At 38.4% G+C, this 15439-nt stretch overlaps 1 protein-coding gene and 1 long non-coding RNA gene across 9 annotated transcripts in view; both read right to left on the reverse strand.

Moving 5' to 3' along the window:
• Positions 1 to 15439, reverse strand: part of pbx3b (pre-B-cell leukemia homeobox 3b) — a 170093-nt gene that overhangs the window by 126323 nt on the left and 28331 nt on the right. The window lies entirely within an intron of this gene.
• On the reverse strand, positions 6530 to 9189 carry LOC133623113 (uncharacterized). The gene is made up of 2 exons (XR_009817855.1): positions 7962 to 9189; positions 6530 to 7329 (listed from the first exon to the last, which is right to left on the reverse strand). It is a non-coding gene; the product is annotated as an uncharacterized lncRNA (long non-coding RNA).

The following is a 15439-nucleotide window of genomic DNA, read 5'->3' on the forward strand; positions in this document are numbered from 1 at the left end:
GTACTTAAAAAAAATAAAATACAAATACATCATTTTTATTTATGTTGTGTTAGTTTCAAAATGAAAAAGCAAATGAACGAATGATAGACAGATTCAAACAGGACTTATTGCTTTCTGACTACCGTATTTTTCGGAGTATAAGTCGTACCGGAGTATAAGTCGCACCTGCCGAAAATGCATAATAAAGAAGGACTGGAGCCCGGTCAAACTATGAAAAAAACTGCGACTTATAGTTAAAAAAATACGGTACATTTTATTTGGCTATAGCAAGAGACGTAGTCCTAATATCTTATCACCAATTTTGTCTGAGGCACCTTCAGTCTGCTAAAAGCAAACTAAATGTCAAATTGTTCCAAACGCATGGTACTGCAGAAAAAAACCTGCAAGGGTAGAAGCGGTGGGGGGCTAAATAGAAAATAAACAATACAAATACTGTGAAATTTGGAACAAAGGGGTTGAATCCTGAGCAGCTGGCAAGGAATGAACTCTTCTGGAGAGGGAATGCCAGTTTCAGAGCGCCCAGAGCATCGATTTGGAGCCAAGGCAGTAAACAGCTTTTATCAGCAATAATGATGGCATAATCCCAGCTAAAGAGGAAAGTAGCATATGGTGCAAAGCTTACAACTGCAATCCCAACAAAGTAGGGGGGATTTTCATCACTTTGGCCATTTGTAAGACACTCTGCCAATTATAGCCCCCTTCCATTCAAAGGAAAATATACACCCGGTAGAATGCACATATTTTGTGTTAGATACACAGCAGATACAAAATATCAATGAATTCAACAACGTTGTTGCGTGTCGTGAAACTGTAAAGGTGCATCACCAACATAGATTCAGCCATGCATGTTCTTATTGTGAGAAGCTTTACAAGGTGACAAGCGATAAGCAAATGGGAGTCACTAAGATGCAATGCAGACATACAGTACATATGAGAGTGTGGCGCATAAAGAGAAGAAAATTCAGATGAAGTTCAGACATTGTTAATAGCAGACACCAACATTCTTAGCTGCAGTGTCTATATGTCGCCTGTCAGTTTCATTGCATCTCCCTTAATTAAAGCCATCAAGCAAGTTTTCCTTCTGATCAGTGAATCCATGCTACAAAAGGGCTCTCCATTGTAACGATGGCAAGTTGCACTCCAGACCGACTTCAACCTCCTTGCCATTGATTTTCCTATGAGCCGTGACCATTCATTGTTTGTGACATTCTCCTGTCGGCTCCTAAACACCTTTTATCCAAATCAATCTCATAGTTTTGTCAATTACTAGTGACTAAAGGAGCCGGATGAAAATGGGCGTCATATAATTTAGGACGTCAATTATCTGGCAACAGTTTTATATGCCATTATTTTTTATAGTCAAGATGGATTCATTGAAAGCAACATATAATGTGACGTAATATGATATTATGTGCACATTTGTTTTGTTCAATTATATATATATATATATATATATATATATATATATATATATATATATATATATATATATACATACATACATACATACATACATACATACATACATACATACATACATACATACATACATACATACATACATACATACATACATATATATATATGTATGTATGTATGTATGTATGTATGTGTATATATATATATATATATATATATATATATATATACATATATACATATATATATATATATATATATATATATATATATATATATATATATATACTCCGAAAAATACAGTAATCATTTCCGTATTTTTCGGAGTATAAGTCGCACCAGAGTATAAGTCGCACCTGCCGAAAATGCATAATAAAGAAGGAAAAAAACTTATAAATAGCATTTTTTGGGGAAATGTATTTGATAAAACCCAACATCAAGAATAGACATTTGAAAGGCAATTTAAAATAAATAAAGAATAGTGAACAACAGGCTGAATAAGTGTACATTATATGAGGCATAAATAACCAACCGAGAACGTGCCTGGTATGTTAACGTAACATATTATGGTAAGAGTCATTCAAATAACTATAACATATAGAACATGCTATACGTTTACCAAACAATCTGTCACTCCTAATCGCTAAATCCCATGAAATCTTATACGTTTAGTCTCTTACGTGAATGAGCTAAATAATATTATTTGATATTTTACGGTAATGTGTTAATAATTTCACACATAAGTCGCTCCCCCGGCCAAACTATGAAAAAAACTGCGACTTATAGTCCGAAAAATATGGTATTTGTAATATTTACAGTATTTTGGTCATTTTAAGTATTACTGTAACTTATTTCCTGGGTGCATTGATTTCACAGAACGTAGACACAACACAACATAGAGAGCACTTTCTGTGTTTGCTGCAACTAATGGTTACGTTTCACTAGAGCCATGGAGCGTTACCATGTAGCACTATTGCTAATAGTTTCAAGTAGGAACATAAAACAGTGGGATGGTTGTATCTTTCAGCACATGTGCTCTCCTTGAGCTGGTAAATAGAATAGTCATCACTCCTCAAATAAAAAGGCCATAACAAGGGGAGTTCCCTTTAAAATAGCTTGAATAGTTATTGAAGACGGATGGTGACAGTTTGACTCTGTAATAGATTTTTTCTTATGGGGAAAAATCCAAATAAACTGAAGGCGAACCAGGATCCCCGAACGGATTGTGTTCGACCTTTTAGGTTCCACTGCTCTTTATGAGCAGCTCTCCCAAATGTATGTCTCCCTCTTTATAATCAGAACACATTGTTTGCCCTCTGTTACAGCCTCAATATCACGTACCAAGAACGACAACAATTATAGCACGAGCAACCTTGACTTGAATGATATCTGATATCAATAATATTAAGTGCAGCAATAATGAGATGAATATTCCCTATTTAGCGTGGCAGCTTCCGGACATGTTCTGAAGGGAGAGGTGTGTGCTGCAGCTACAGGCTGGTCACTCTTAGTTGTCAGGGCTGATTTATTGCCTCCGAGCTGTTCAATTTCACATTTTGTCCTCGTCATATCCCCGACTCATGATCATTCTGCACTGACCCTTGTAGGGCAGGCAGGGAATATTGATAAAACAATTATCTGCTCGCCGTTCATTTGATTTTCCATTTCAATTACGGATTGGAGGAGGCAAAAAGAAAAGATTGCGGCATTGATTTTTTTTTTTTTTTTTTACCTTCTTCAGGATGGAGACAGGCTTTGATGGGATGCTTTGGTGACACGGACCGGGTGAGCGGGTCGAAATACTCACCAGCTTAAGGCGCAATAAAAGTTCTCTGATTTATAGACGGTACTGTTTATTGCGACTAGGGATGGGTACTGAATTCGGTACTTTTATACGTACCGGCCAAATTCCACCGATACTACCAAGTACAGATTCACGTAACATCAAACTCTACTATATTCCGATCGACCGGTTGCAGTGGCTCAAGCTCAGGCAAACAGACATATTAAAAATAGTATGTCTGTTAATAATAATAAAGAACTCTGGCTTATTGGTGATTCCCAGAGCCCCAAAAAAAGTATGCAGGCTATAGAGTGTTCTCTATTCGGGCTCCAGTAGTCTGGAATGCCCTCCCGGTAACAGTTAGAGATGCTACCTCAGTAGAAGCAATTACGTATGTACCATCTTAAAACTCATTTGTATACTCTAGCCTTTAAATTCACCCCCCTTTTAGACCAGTTGATCTGCCGTCTCTTTTCTGCTCTGCCCCCCGGGGTGGGACGGGGCGTGGTTGGGGGCATGGCTAAAAGGGGAGGAGTATATTTACAGCTAGAATTCACCAAGTCAAGTATTTCATATATATATATATATATATATATATATATATATATATATATATATATATATATATATATATATATATATAAGAAATACTTGACGTTCAGTGAATTCTAGCTATATATATATATATATATATATATATATATATATATATATATATATATATATATATATATATATATATATATATATATATATATATATATATATATACATATATATATATATATATACGTATATATATATATATATGTATTTCATTATATATATATACGTATATATATATATATATATATATATATATATATATATATATATATATATATATATATATATATATATATAAATACTTGAATTTCAGTGTTCATTTATTTACACATATACACACACATAACACTCATCTACTCATTGTTGAGTTAAGGGTTGAATTGTCCATCCTTGTTCTATTCTCTGTCACTATTTTTCGAACCATGCTGAACACCCTCTCTGATGATGCATTGCTGTGTGGCACGCACAAAAGTGCTTTCATCAAATGCACTAGATGGCAGTATTGTCCTGTTTAAGAGTGTCACAACATTGCTGTTTATGGCAGACAAACTGCTTTACGGTATACAAAAACGTGACTGCTGTTGTTGTGTGTTGTTGCCGCGCTGGGAGGACGTTAATGAAACTGCCTAACAATAAACCCACATAAGAAACCAAGAACTCGCCCTCCATCATTCTACAGTTATAACATAATTGGGCAGGTATGCTGTTTATATTGTGGGTTAGCGGACTCAAGTGACCTGAGTTCACCTGAATTTGGGGAGATTTTCGGGAAAAAATTTGTCCCGGGAGAGGCGCTGAATTTCGGGAGTCTCCCGGAAAATCCGGGAGGGTTGGCAAGTATGGCATAGAGAGGTTATTAGGTGACCACAGATGAAGCGCTAGCTGTTCAAAGTCGAGATCCGGGGTGGACCACTCATCTGTGCATGAGTTGGGGACGTCTCTGCGCTGCTGACTTGTCTCCACTCAAGATGATCCCCTTCTGGCCCCACTAGGGACTGGACTCTCACATTATTAACTAGATCCACTCGACATCTGTTGCCCCAGTCGCCCAGGAGGGAGGGTCCCCACATCTGCGGTCTCCTCCAAGGTTTATCATTGTATCCTCATTGGGTTTAGTTTTTTCTTGCCCTGATGTGGGATCTGAGCCGAGGATGTCGTTGTGGCTTGTGCAGCCCTTTGAGACACTTGTGATTTAGGGCTATATGAATAAACTTTGATTGATTGATGATTGATGTTCATAGCGGACTGCCTCTAAGCAATGTTGCAGTTTCCCATGCCAGCAAAGCAACCATGCCCAATAGAAAGCACTCAAAAGTGAGACTCCACATTTCAAAATGTGCTAGCTCGACGTGAATTTACATTGGATACGCCACACACATGCTACTGATTTAATGAATAGCATTAGTGATTTTATGAACTCTGTATGGTTAATCGAAAAAACTAATCGATAGATAACTTGATTACTAAAATAATCAAAAACTCCAGCCCTATCTATCAGACACAGTATATCATTTTAGTGATTAGTGAGCAAATGTGCAATAGGAAAGGTTTTTTTTTTCTCCAAAGGGAGGGAAAGACCACCACCCAGCAATTTTACACGGTAGCTGTCCGGGGGTAAAAACTCTATGCCGTGCACTCCGGAGGCCAAAGGACCTAAAGGTCATAACAGTTTGTCAGTGACACCATTTCACTCTTCCCCCTTTCTGATGGTCTGCCACTGTCTATTTGTCACTCTAAAATGACAACATAGCTGCATCATCCTTTTTCTTTTTTTCTTTTTTTTTTTTTTGTCCTGCAGCAGTGCCACGATGCTTCCCCACCTTCACAGCAGCAAAGAGGGAATAGATGCTGTCACATTGAAAACAAACAAAACCAGAAAAAATAAAAAATAAAAATAAACCTGCCAAAAGTACAGTCAAAATCATTCGGTTCCAGTAAAGCAAGTCATAAATCCATTACCACATGAAACAAATAGAGTCTTCTGTAAATGATTTGGAACATTGCTAATGGGTAAAGACCAAATGGGAATCCTGGTAAAATGGCCTTTGGGGAGCCTGGGAAAATCTGCCTCAGTGAAGTGGCCGGCTCCTGGCCAAAAAAAAAAAAAACTGTGCAAAGGGCTGGGAGGGGAGACTACACAACCACACACACACACAAATGCACACAGTAGTACAGCAAGTGGACTTTTAAAGAAACTCCACGCAAGTTTAAATTCATGAGCGGTATCTTGTAAAAAAATGTGTATAACATGATAACTCCACTGTAACGTAGTGTAGTCTGAACTACCGCTTCCTATGCTTCACCACACACGGAAGCTCCCAGGGGATTTCACATGGCTCAACTTAAGTAAGTTTGGCTTTGATCAAAGTTTGGCTTTAGCTTGATTGGTCTGCTTGCTACAAATCAGGGGATCAGGGAGATGAGACCAAGGCCAGGGGGTCCTGGCAAAGACTCCTTCCCAAAGCTCCAGTGCAGCCTTCCAGCACCAGATTATTTTGGGCAATTAAGGTAATGAACTGAATAGCGCAACAGTGTATAATGAAACCTTTTAAAGCCATTCTCTGAGGTGTTTCATAGAGTTTATACGGCACAACTTCTTCTGTCACTCTCCTATGTGTAAGTGTATAATATTTGCAGCAAAATTAAATAATAGAGATGTCCGATAAATGCGTTAAAATGTAATATCGGAAATTATAGGTATAGTTTTTTTTATTATCGGTATTTTTTTTATTTTTTTTTTTTATTTTTTATTAAATCAACATAAAAAACACAAGCTACACTTACAATTAGTGCACCAACCCAAAAAACCTCTCTCCCCCATTTACACTCATTCACACTCATTCGCACAAAAGGGTTGTTTCTTTCTGTTATTAATATTTCTGGTTCCTACATTATATATCAATATATATCAATACAGTCTGCAAGGGATACAGTCCGTAAGCACACATGATTGTGCGTGCTGCTGGTCAACTAATAGTACTAACCTTTAACAGTTAATTTTACTAATGTTCATTAATTACTAGTTTCTATGTAACTGTTTTTATATTGTTTTACTTTCTTTTTTATTCAAGAAAATGGTTTTAATTTATTTATGTTATTTTATTTTATTAATTTTTTTTAAAAGTACCTTATCTTCACCATACCTGGTTGTCTAAATTAGGCATTATAATGTGTTAATTCCACGACTGTATATATCGGTTGATATCGGTATCGGTAATTAAAGAGTTGGACAATATCGGAATATCGAATATCGGCAAAAAGCCATTATCGGACATCCCTAGTAAAAAAACATTATATTTTGTGAAATGTAAAGAACACAATAGTCAATTATGATGAGTTTAATCCACATTCTAAAACAATTCCTTGTGGTCTAGATCAGTGGTCCCCAACCTCCTTCCGGTCCGTGGATCAATTGGTACCGGGCCGCACAATAATTTTTTTTATTGATTTATTTTTATTTTTATTAAATCAACATAAAAAACAAAAGATACACTTACAATTAGTGCACCAACCCAAAAAACCTCTCTCCCCCATTTACACTCATTCGCACAAAAGGGTTGTTTATTTCTGTTATTAATATTTCTGGTTCCTACATTATATATCAATATATATCAATACAGTCTGCAGGGATACAGTCCGTAAGCACACATAATTGTGCGTGCTGCTGGTCCACTAATAGTACTAACCTTTAACAGTTAATTTGACTAATTTTCATTAATTACTAGTTTCTATGTAATTGTTTTTATATAGTTTTACTTTCTTTTTTATTCAAGAAAATGTTTTTGATTTATTTATCTTATTTTTTATTTTTTATATTTTTTTTAAGTACCTTATCTTCACCATACCTGGTTGTCTAAATTAGGCATTATAATGTGTTAATTCCACGACTGTATATATCGGTTGATATCGGTATCGGTTGATATCGGTATCGGTAATTAAAGAGTTGGACAATATCGGAATATCGGATATCGGCAAAAAGCCATTATCGGACATCCCTAGTAAATAACCATTATATTTTGTGAAATGTAAATAACACAATAGTCAATTATTACAGGGAACCTATGATGAGTTTAATCCACAATCTAAAACAATTCCTTGTGGTCTAAAACAGTGGTCCCCAAACACTTACAATTAGTGCACCAACCCAAAAAACCTCTTTCCCCCATTTACACTCATTCACACTCATTCACACAAAAGGGTTGTTTCTTTCTGTTATTAATATTTCTGGTTCCTACATTATATATCAATATAGATCAATACAGTCTGCAGGGATACAGTCCGTAAGCACACATGATTGTATATTTTTATGGCAAAAAAAAAAATAATAATAATTGTTTTTATTTTTTATTTTATTTATTTATTTTTTTCTTGTGTCCCCACTGTAGGACAAATTTTCAAGTGTTGACCGGTCCGCAGTTACAAAAAGGTTGGGGACCACTGTTCTAGATAATATATATTGGATATGTTGTGGTGTCAATTTTGCTCCACAGTCACATTTATAACCCGGTCTTGGACTCTGTCTGCAAGATGTTCGTTTGTGGAGGCGTTTCCAGATTGCAAATGAACCCACACCCCACTATATCCAAAAGTATAATAATGTATCTTTTGAAAATGTGCACTAATTAAATATATATCTATAAGAGAAATGAACGTCTAAAACATTATATAGATTCACCCGTCACAACATTAGGTGCACCTGCACACTCCCACATCAAATTCAGAACTGCATAAAAACTGCTGTTTTGCATCAGTCTTTATGTCACATGCCAAGATTTTAAGTTTCCTCATAGCCTGAAGCTAAATGTTATTTAAATAGGATATGTACCACTATAATGGTAAAAGTGATAGCAAAGAAGCAGTTAGTGAAATAAATAATAATACAAAAATGAAAATGAACATTATTACACTACAAATGGAGCATTACAAATACCAATAGAAATAGCACTATTTATAGTGAATAATAACAATAATTACCTCTATTATCAACAATACAATTGTTCAAATGCAACAATACATATATGTCATGATAACATGAAATACAAAATAAAGCAGATAAATGGAGGGTAAGAAAGAGAAGCAAATTATATTAACCTTGTAGATTGTTATAGTAACAATAGGTTAAGCTTTGTCAGTGTGCCATGTGTTACCCAGATTACCCTAGGGCAAAAACGTTAATATATGTTTGATGAAACGTGATTATATGCATGAGTGTATGTATGTATTAGAGATGCGCGGTTTGCGGGCACAACCGCGGAGTCCGCGGATTATCCGCGGATCGGGCGGATGAAATTAAAAAAAATTAGATTTTATCCGCGGGTCGGGTCGGGCGGTTGAAAAAAAAAAAAAAAGATTTTAAATACATTCAGGCGGGTGGCAGTTAAACCAATTCGGAAATATATATACATAGTTAAATGTTGTTACCCACATACGAAAAACGAGCAGGCACCTGCAGCATATGCCACAACAGAAGAAAAAAAAAAAAGAAGAGATGGACACTTTTACGGAGCGGAGAAGGGACGCCTCGCCGGGGTCCGGGACCGAGGCCCCTCCCCCCGAGAGGGCCCCACCGGGAGCCGTAGCTGAGGCGATCCGCGAGAAGGGCCCGACGCACGTCCAGGGTCACCACCGCGCCCACCGCACCGACACCCCGCCTCGTCCGCCTTCGCCGCGGCCGGCGTCACGCGCAGCAGGTAAGCAGCTTACCTGCCCGCCACCCCCGTGGCCGGGGGCTCGTAGCAGGGGTCACTCCGCGCGCTCCGCCCGCGCAGCTTACCTGCCCGCCACCCCCGTTGCCGGGGGCGTGTAACAGGGGTCACTCCGCGCGCAGTGCGCTCACGAAAGGGGTGGGGCTCACCCTGGTTGGTATAGACAGTAGGACGGTGGCCATGGAAGTCGGAACCCGCTAAGGAGTGTGTAACAACCCACCTGCCGAATCAACTAGCCCTGAAAATGGATGGCGCTGGAGCGTTGGGACCATACCCGGCCGTCGCCGGCAGCGAGACGCGCTCAGCGCGGCTCCCATATGATTGTGCACTGGTGTGCGTCTGGGCCGTGACAGCGTGGCACGCGAATGTCTGTGCTGCATTGGATCAGTCTCCTTTCTTTAACAGGCAAAAGCTTTATAACCTCACTAATGCCTTGCATCGTCTATATTAGATATATAACAACGGGCGGGTGCGGGCGGATGCGGTTCTGATTAAATGTTAGGTCGGGTGGATGGCAGATGGTTGACGACTTTCTGATGCGGTTGCGGATTAAATAATTGCCTATCCGCGCATCTCTCGTATGTATATATACTTGTATATGTACAGTATGTGTATATGTATGTTTGTACAGTGAATGTATATGTATAGTATGTGTATATGTATGTTTGTACAGTGAATGTATATGTACAGTATGTGTATATGTATGTTTGTACAATGAATGTGCGTGTGGATGTAGGAACTTTGAGTGTGTAGGTATGTACTGTATTTGTGTATGTATGTGGGAGCGTAGGTACCTATATGTGTATATATGAATAACTGTGTGTATTTGAGTATATATGTGTATTTGTATGTACAATATATTTGACTCCCAGTGTGTGCTGGGGCCAGAGTACGGGTAAGCGTTATTCTAAATGTCCAAATAAGTTTTTCCACCTAACTGCGACGTCACGACGGAGCCAAACTACAAACCCCGCAAAAAGGGGCGTCTCAAACTGCGTGCAAGCTCACGCCAAAATGCATGAACCTTATAAACTGATGCTTTGGCGTTGTTCATTGCAAAGTCAGAAAAGACAAAAATGATCATAGGTATGCTTTAAGATTTGTATTGCCTTGGTTGAGCACCTGCGTACACGCACTCATTTCATCACAGGTTTTGCTTTAGCTTCACTGATACATACAAGATCAGACCTCTGCATTCAAGTTCCCCCATTACACCATCATGCCACTGGTCCGCCTGCTCCCTTTTCATTTCAACACATTTTCTAACCCAAAATTTCACTTCAATTTCACCTCATCTCTCCATACTACATTAACCCCTGGCAATTGCCTTCCAAATGACCCCATTAAGCTGTAATTGCCTCAGCAGGCCTGCTCCCTCGCTTGTAATTCTGTGCAGCGAACCCACCAGACGTTCCCCCGGCATTGTTTCATGTTCTGGCTCCCATCATCCAGTTCAGTTCAGATGCTGACCCTCCCCCCAATCTTACCTCCATCTCTGTCACGGCCAGAACTGGGGGCCGCTCACCACTACGAGCAGCACTCACGGACCTTCAGCACCGTGCTCATCCCAGTGGGAAAAATGCAACCTTTTTCAGTTTACAATGGAACGTAGATTTACGAACGTAATTGTTTCTTGAACACGGTTCATAAACAGAAACGTTTGTATAGTAAAACTGAGTTCCCAAAAGAATCAACGTATACGTGAATACTTGGTTCTAGCCTCGAAAAAAGTCCCTATTTTAGTAAAAAGAACGCAAACTTTGAAGTCACTATATAGGATATAAAGTTATGAAGGGATTTATATGGGCCCTTTCCTGGGTGGACCACGCGTGAGAGAAAGGCTGGGGTTTAATCATTTTGCAATGCATTTTGCTGAAAATGATGGAAAGCGCCACTCTACATAGCAACATATACTATGGTCAAAGTTGGAATTGCCACAAAACAATGTTTAAGTTATTCAACAATCTACTGCTGTCTGGTATATATATATATATATATATATATATATATATATATATATATATATATATATATATATATATATATATATATATATATATATATATATATATATATATATATACATAACTCCACATGAGTTCATTCATAGTTGTGAGGCCTTCAGTGACAATCTACAATGTAAATAGTTGAAGGATATATATATATATATATATATATATATATATATATATATATATACATATATATATACATATATATATATATATATATACATATATAATTATATACATATATACATATATATATATACATATATATACATATATACATATATATATATATATATATATATATATATATGTATATATATATATATATATATATATATATATATATATATATATATATATATATATATATATATATCCTTCAACTATTTACATTGTAGATTGTCACTGAAGGCCTCACAACTATGAATGAACTCATGTGGAGTTATGTAAAAAATATTTTGTAAAAAGTTAAATAACTGAAAACATGTTTTATATTCTAGTTTCTTCAAAATAGCCACCCTTTGCTCTTATTACTGCTTTGCACACTCTTGGCATTCTCTCGATGGGCTTCAAGAGGTAGTCACCTGGCATGGTTTTCACTTCAAAGATTTCCTAGTTTTGACAATCTACAAGGTAATTAGTCTTGAAAATAAAGAAAACACATTGAAATGAGAAGGTGTGTCCAAAGTTTTGGCCTGTACTGTATATATACATATATATATGTATATGTATGTGTGTGTGTGTGTGTGTGTGTGTGTGTGTGTGTGTGAGAGGTAATGGCCTCAATAATCTCTTTTTCATCCAAACAGCACAACAACATTACAGCATGCATAAATGTCTACACGCAAATACACACACATAAGTCTTGTTGGTGCGCTACAAAACGTTAACCACCATGTTGCTACAATAAAAATAAAAAAATAACATAATTTTACCTTGTGTCTGCAAATATTTGTGGCATTGTTGAACACTCTGATTTTGGAGTGATAAAATAATAATGGCTTCATGTAGTCACCGCAAGCGTTAAGCACAAAATAGCAGTGTGAGGCGATCCTTCATCTGCTTGTGTCCCGGTAGTGACTTCTCCTTCGCTGTAATAAAGGTATGCTGTGGCATTTTTTTTCGAGGTCTCATCATAATTAAAGACTTGCTGCGGAACAAAGTCCTCTTCGCTGATAAAATCGACGAACTGAAGGTGGCCTGAGGCTAACTGGCTAAAACGCTAGCTTGTGCAGCAACCCAAAGCTATGCAGCAAGACTGTGAGAGTTTGGACACATTTTAAAGCGTTTCTGATCTCACAAAGTGATCTCTAAGACATGCTGTCACAGCTTTGACTGGGACTTATACTCAGGAGCGACTTATGTGTGAAATTATTAACACGTTGCCGTTAAAATATCAAATAATATTATTTAGCTCATTCACGTAAGAGACTAGACCAGGGGTCGGCAACCCGCGGCTCCGGAGCCGCATGGGGCTCTTTGATCACTCTGATGCGGCTCAGCAGCTTACTTGCTGAACCCCCCAATTTTCTGTGAGACTTCCGGATTTCAGTGCCTCTCGAAGAAATCTCCCGGAATTATTAGTCACCGATTTTCACCCTTACAGCTATAATAAGGGCGTGCCATGATGGTACAACATTTGGCGCCCTCTACAATCTGTATCAATAGCGTGTCAGCCCAACACTTGTTATACAATACGCATCTTCTGCTTACATACGTACTTGACAGTAAGGCATACTTGGTCAACAGCCACACAAGTTACACTGACGGTGGCCATATAAAACAACTTTAACACCCTTACTAATAATGCGCCACACTTTGAACCAAAACCAAACAAGAATGACAAACACATTTTGGGAGAACATCTGCACCTTAACACAACATAAACACAACAGAACAAATACCCAGAATCCCATGCAGCCCTGACTCTTCCGGGCTACATTATACACCCCTGCTACCACCAAACCCCGCCCCCTCTCTCTCTCTGTGCGTCGGTTGAGGTGGGCGGGGTTTGGTAGCGGGGGTGTATAATGTAGCCCGGAAGAGTTAGGGCTGCATGGGATTCTGGGTATTTGTTCTGTTGTGTTTATGTTGTGTTAAGGTGCAGATGTTCTTCCGAAAGGTGTTTGTCATTCTTGTTTGGTGTGGGTTCACAGTGTGACGCATTATTAGTAAGAGTGTTAAAGTTGTTTTATATGGCCACCGTCAGTGTAACCTGTGTGGTTGTTGACCAAGTATGCCTTGCGGTCACCTGCGTGTTAAAGCGGAAGCCCCATTCAACGTGTGGCCAATCAGGCACGCTGGTTGTAGTGGGCGCTAAATGCTGTACCATCACGGCACGCATGACGCCGACAAGCGTCATTCATTTAAAACCCGCGTGCCGCACCAGCTTTCAAATTCCATATAAAGGAGTGGGCAGCCTGTCTGAGACCCTTGGTTTATACATAGCACAAAGCAAAAAAAAACAACTTTGTATGCAGTGTTATTTCATTTAAAATTACAAAAAATGTTCGCGGCTCCCGTTGTTTTCTATAATTTGTGAAACTGGTCAAAATGGCTCTTTGACTGGTAAAGGTTGCCGACCCCTGGACTAGACGTATAAGATTTCATGGGATTTAGCGATTAGGAGTGACAGATTGTTTGGTAAACGTATAGCATGTTCTATATGTTATAGTTATTTGAATGACTCTTACCATAATATGTTACGTTAACATACCAGGCACGTTCTCAGTTGATTATTTATGCCTCATATAACGTACACTTATTCAGCCTGTTGTTGACTATTCTTTATTTATTTTAAATTGCCTTTCAAATGTCTATTCTTGGTGTTGGGTTTTATCAAATAAATGTCCCCAAAAAGTGCGACATATTTATGTTTTTTTCCTTCTTTATTATGCATTTTCGACCGGTGCGACTTATACTCCGGAGCGACTTATACTCTGAAAAATACGGTACCTCGGTTTTCGTAAGGCCCACTTTTCATATGATTGGGTTTTCAATGAAAATGTTCAACAAAAAGTTGCCCTGTCCTTTACTTACTGTCTTTATTATGGTAACACCAAACATTGCCTATAAGAAACAGAGAAAAAACAGATACATGCCTCGAGGTCACCGTTGGGTGAGTCCGACCTGATGACTGTCGCCACCTAGCAACTCCCAGCAGAACTTTGCTGTCCTCACCAGGGAGCTAATGTCAACACTACTCAACTTTTCGACAAAGGCCTCCATGGATAACTCGTGGACAAATGTGGATAGGTGGAGGAATCAATTCTGACAGTGATATATTGCAACTAGTTGCAGGTGTCAAAAACAAGATGCTCTCCCCGAACATTATTGCGCATGCACAGTATACTGTATATACATGTACAAATTTGCTTGCCCCCCCCCCCCGTATATCATGGCTGTGTGTACATGTGGATGCTCATGTTGCCTCCGAGCCATTACATGTGACACGGTATGGGGTGGGGGGGACTAGGACTAACAATCCATTCAGTACCCCCTCCATTTCAAGCAGCACATCCTCCAACAGATTGGTTAGCTCATAAAATCCCTCAGCTGACACATACACACACCCGCGCACACACACAATTACACACACACACATACATTCTTGTATTTGTTACCTTCTTGAGACTTCCGAAAAATGCCTACCTCTTTAGGACCACCCTTTCTAGATATATACAGATTTGTATTTACAAGATTAATAATATTTACATACTATGCAATTATAAAAAAGGTAAGCTTTTAGTTGTTGGTTTTTTTGTCACATATGGGACGCGTTTTTTTTTGTCTTAGGTCATCACCGGAAGTCGTAAAATCAGCCGTTAACCTGGCAGTTTTTTGGGGGGATGAGTAGGGAAGTTCTTCTTTAGCTGCCGTCTTGTTGTATCATATATTGCTGCCTTTGCACCTGT

Source organism: Nerophis lumbriciformis, linkage group LG12 (assembly GCF_033978685.3).
Source record: "Nerophis lumbriciformis linkage group LG12, RoL_Nlum_v2.1, whole genome shotgun sequence".
Classification (NCBI taxonomy): domain Eukaryota; kingdom Metazoa; phylum Chordata; class Actinopteri; order Syngnathiformes; family Syngnathidae; genus Nerophis; species Nerophis lumbriciformis.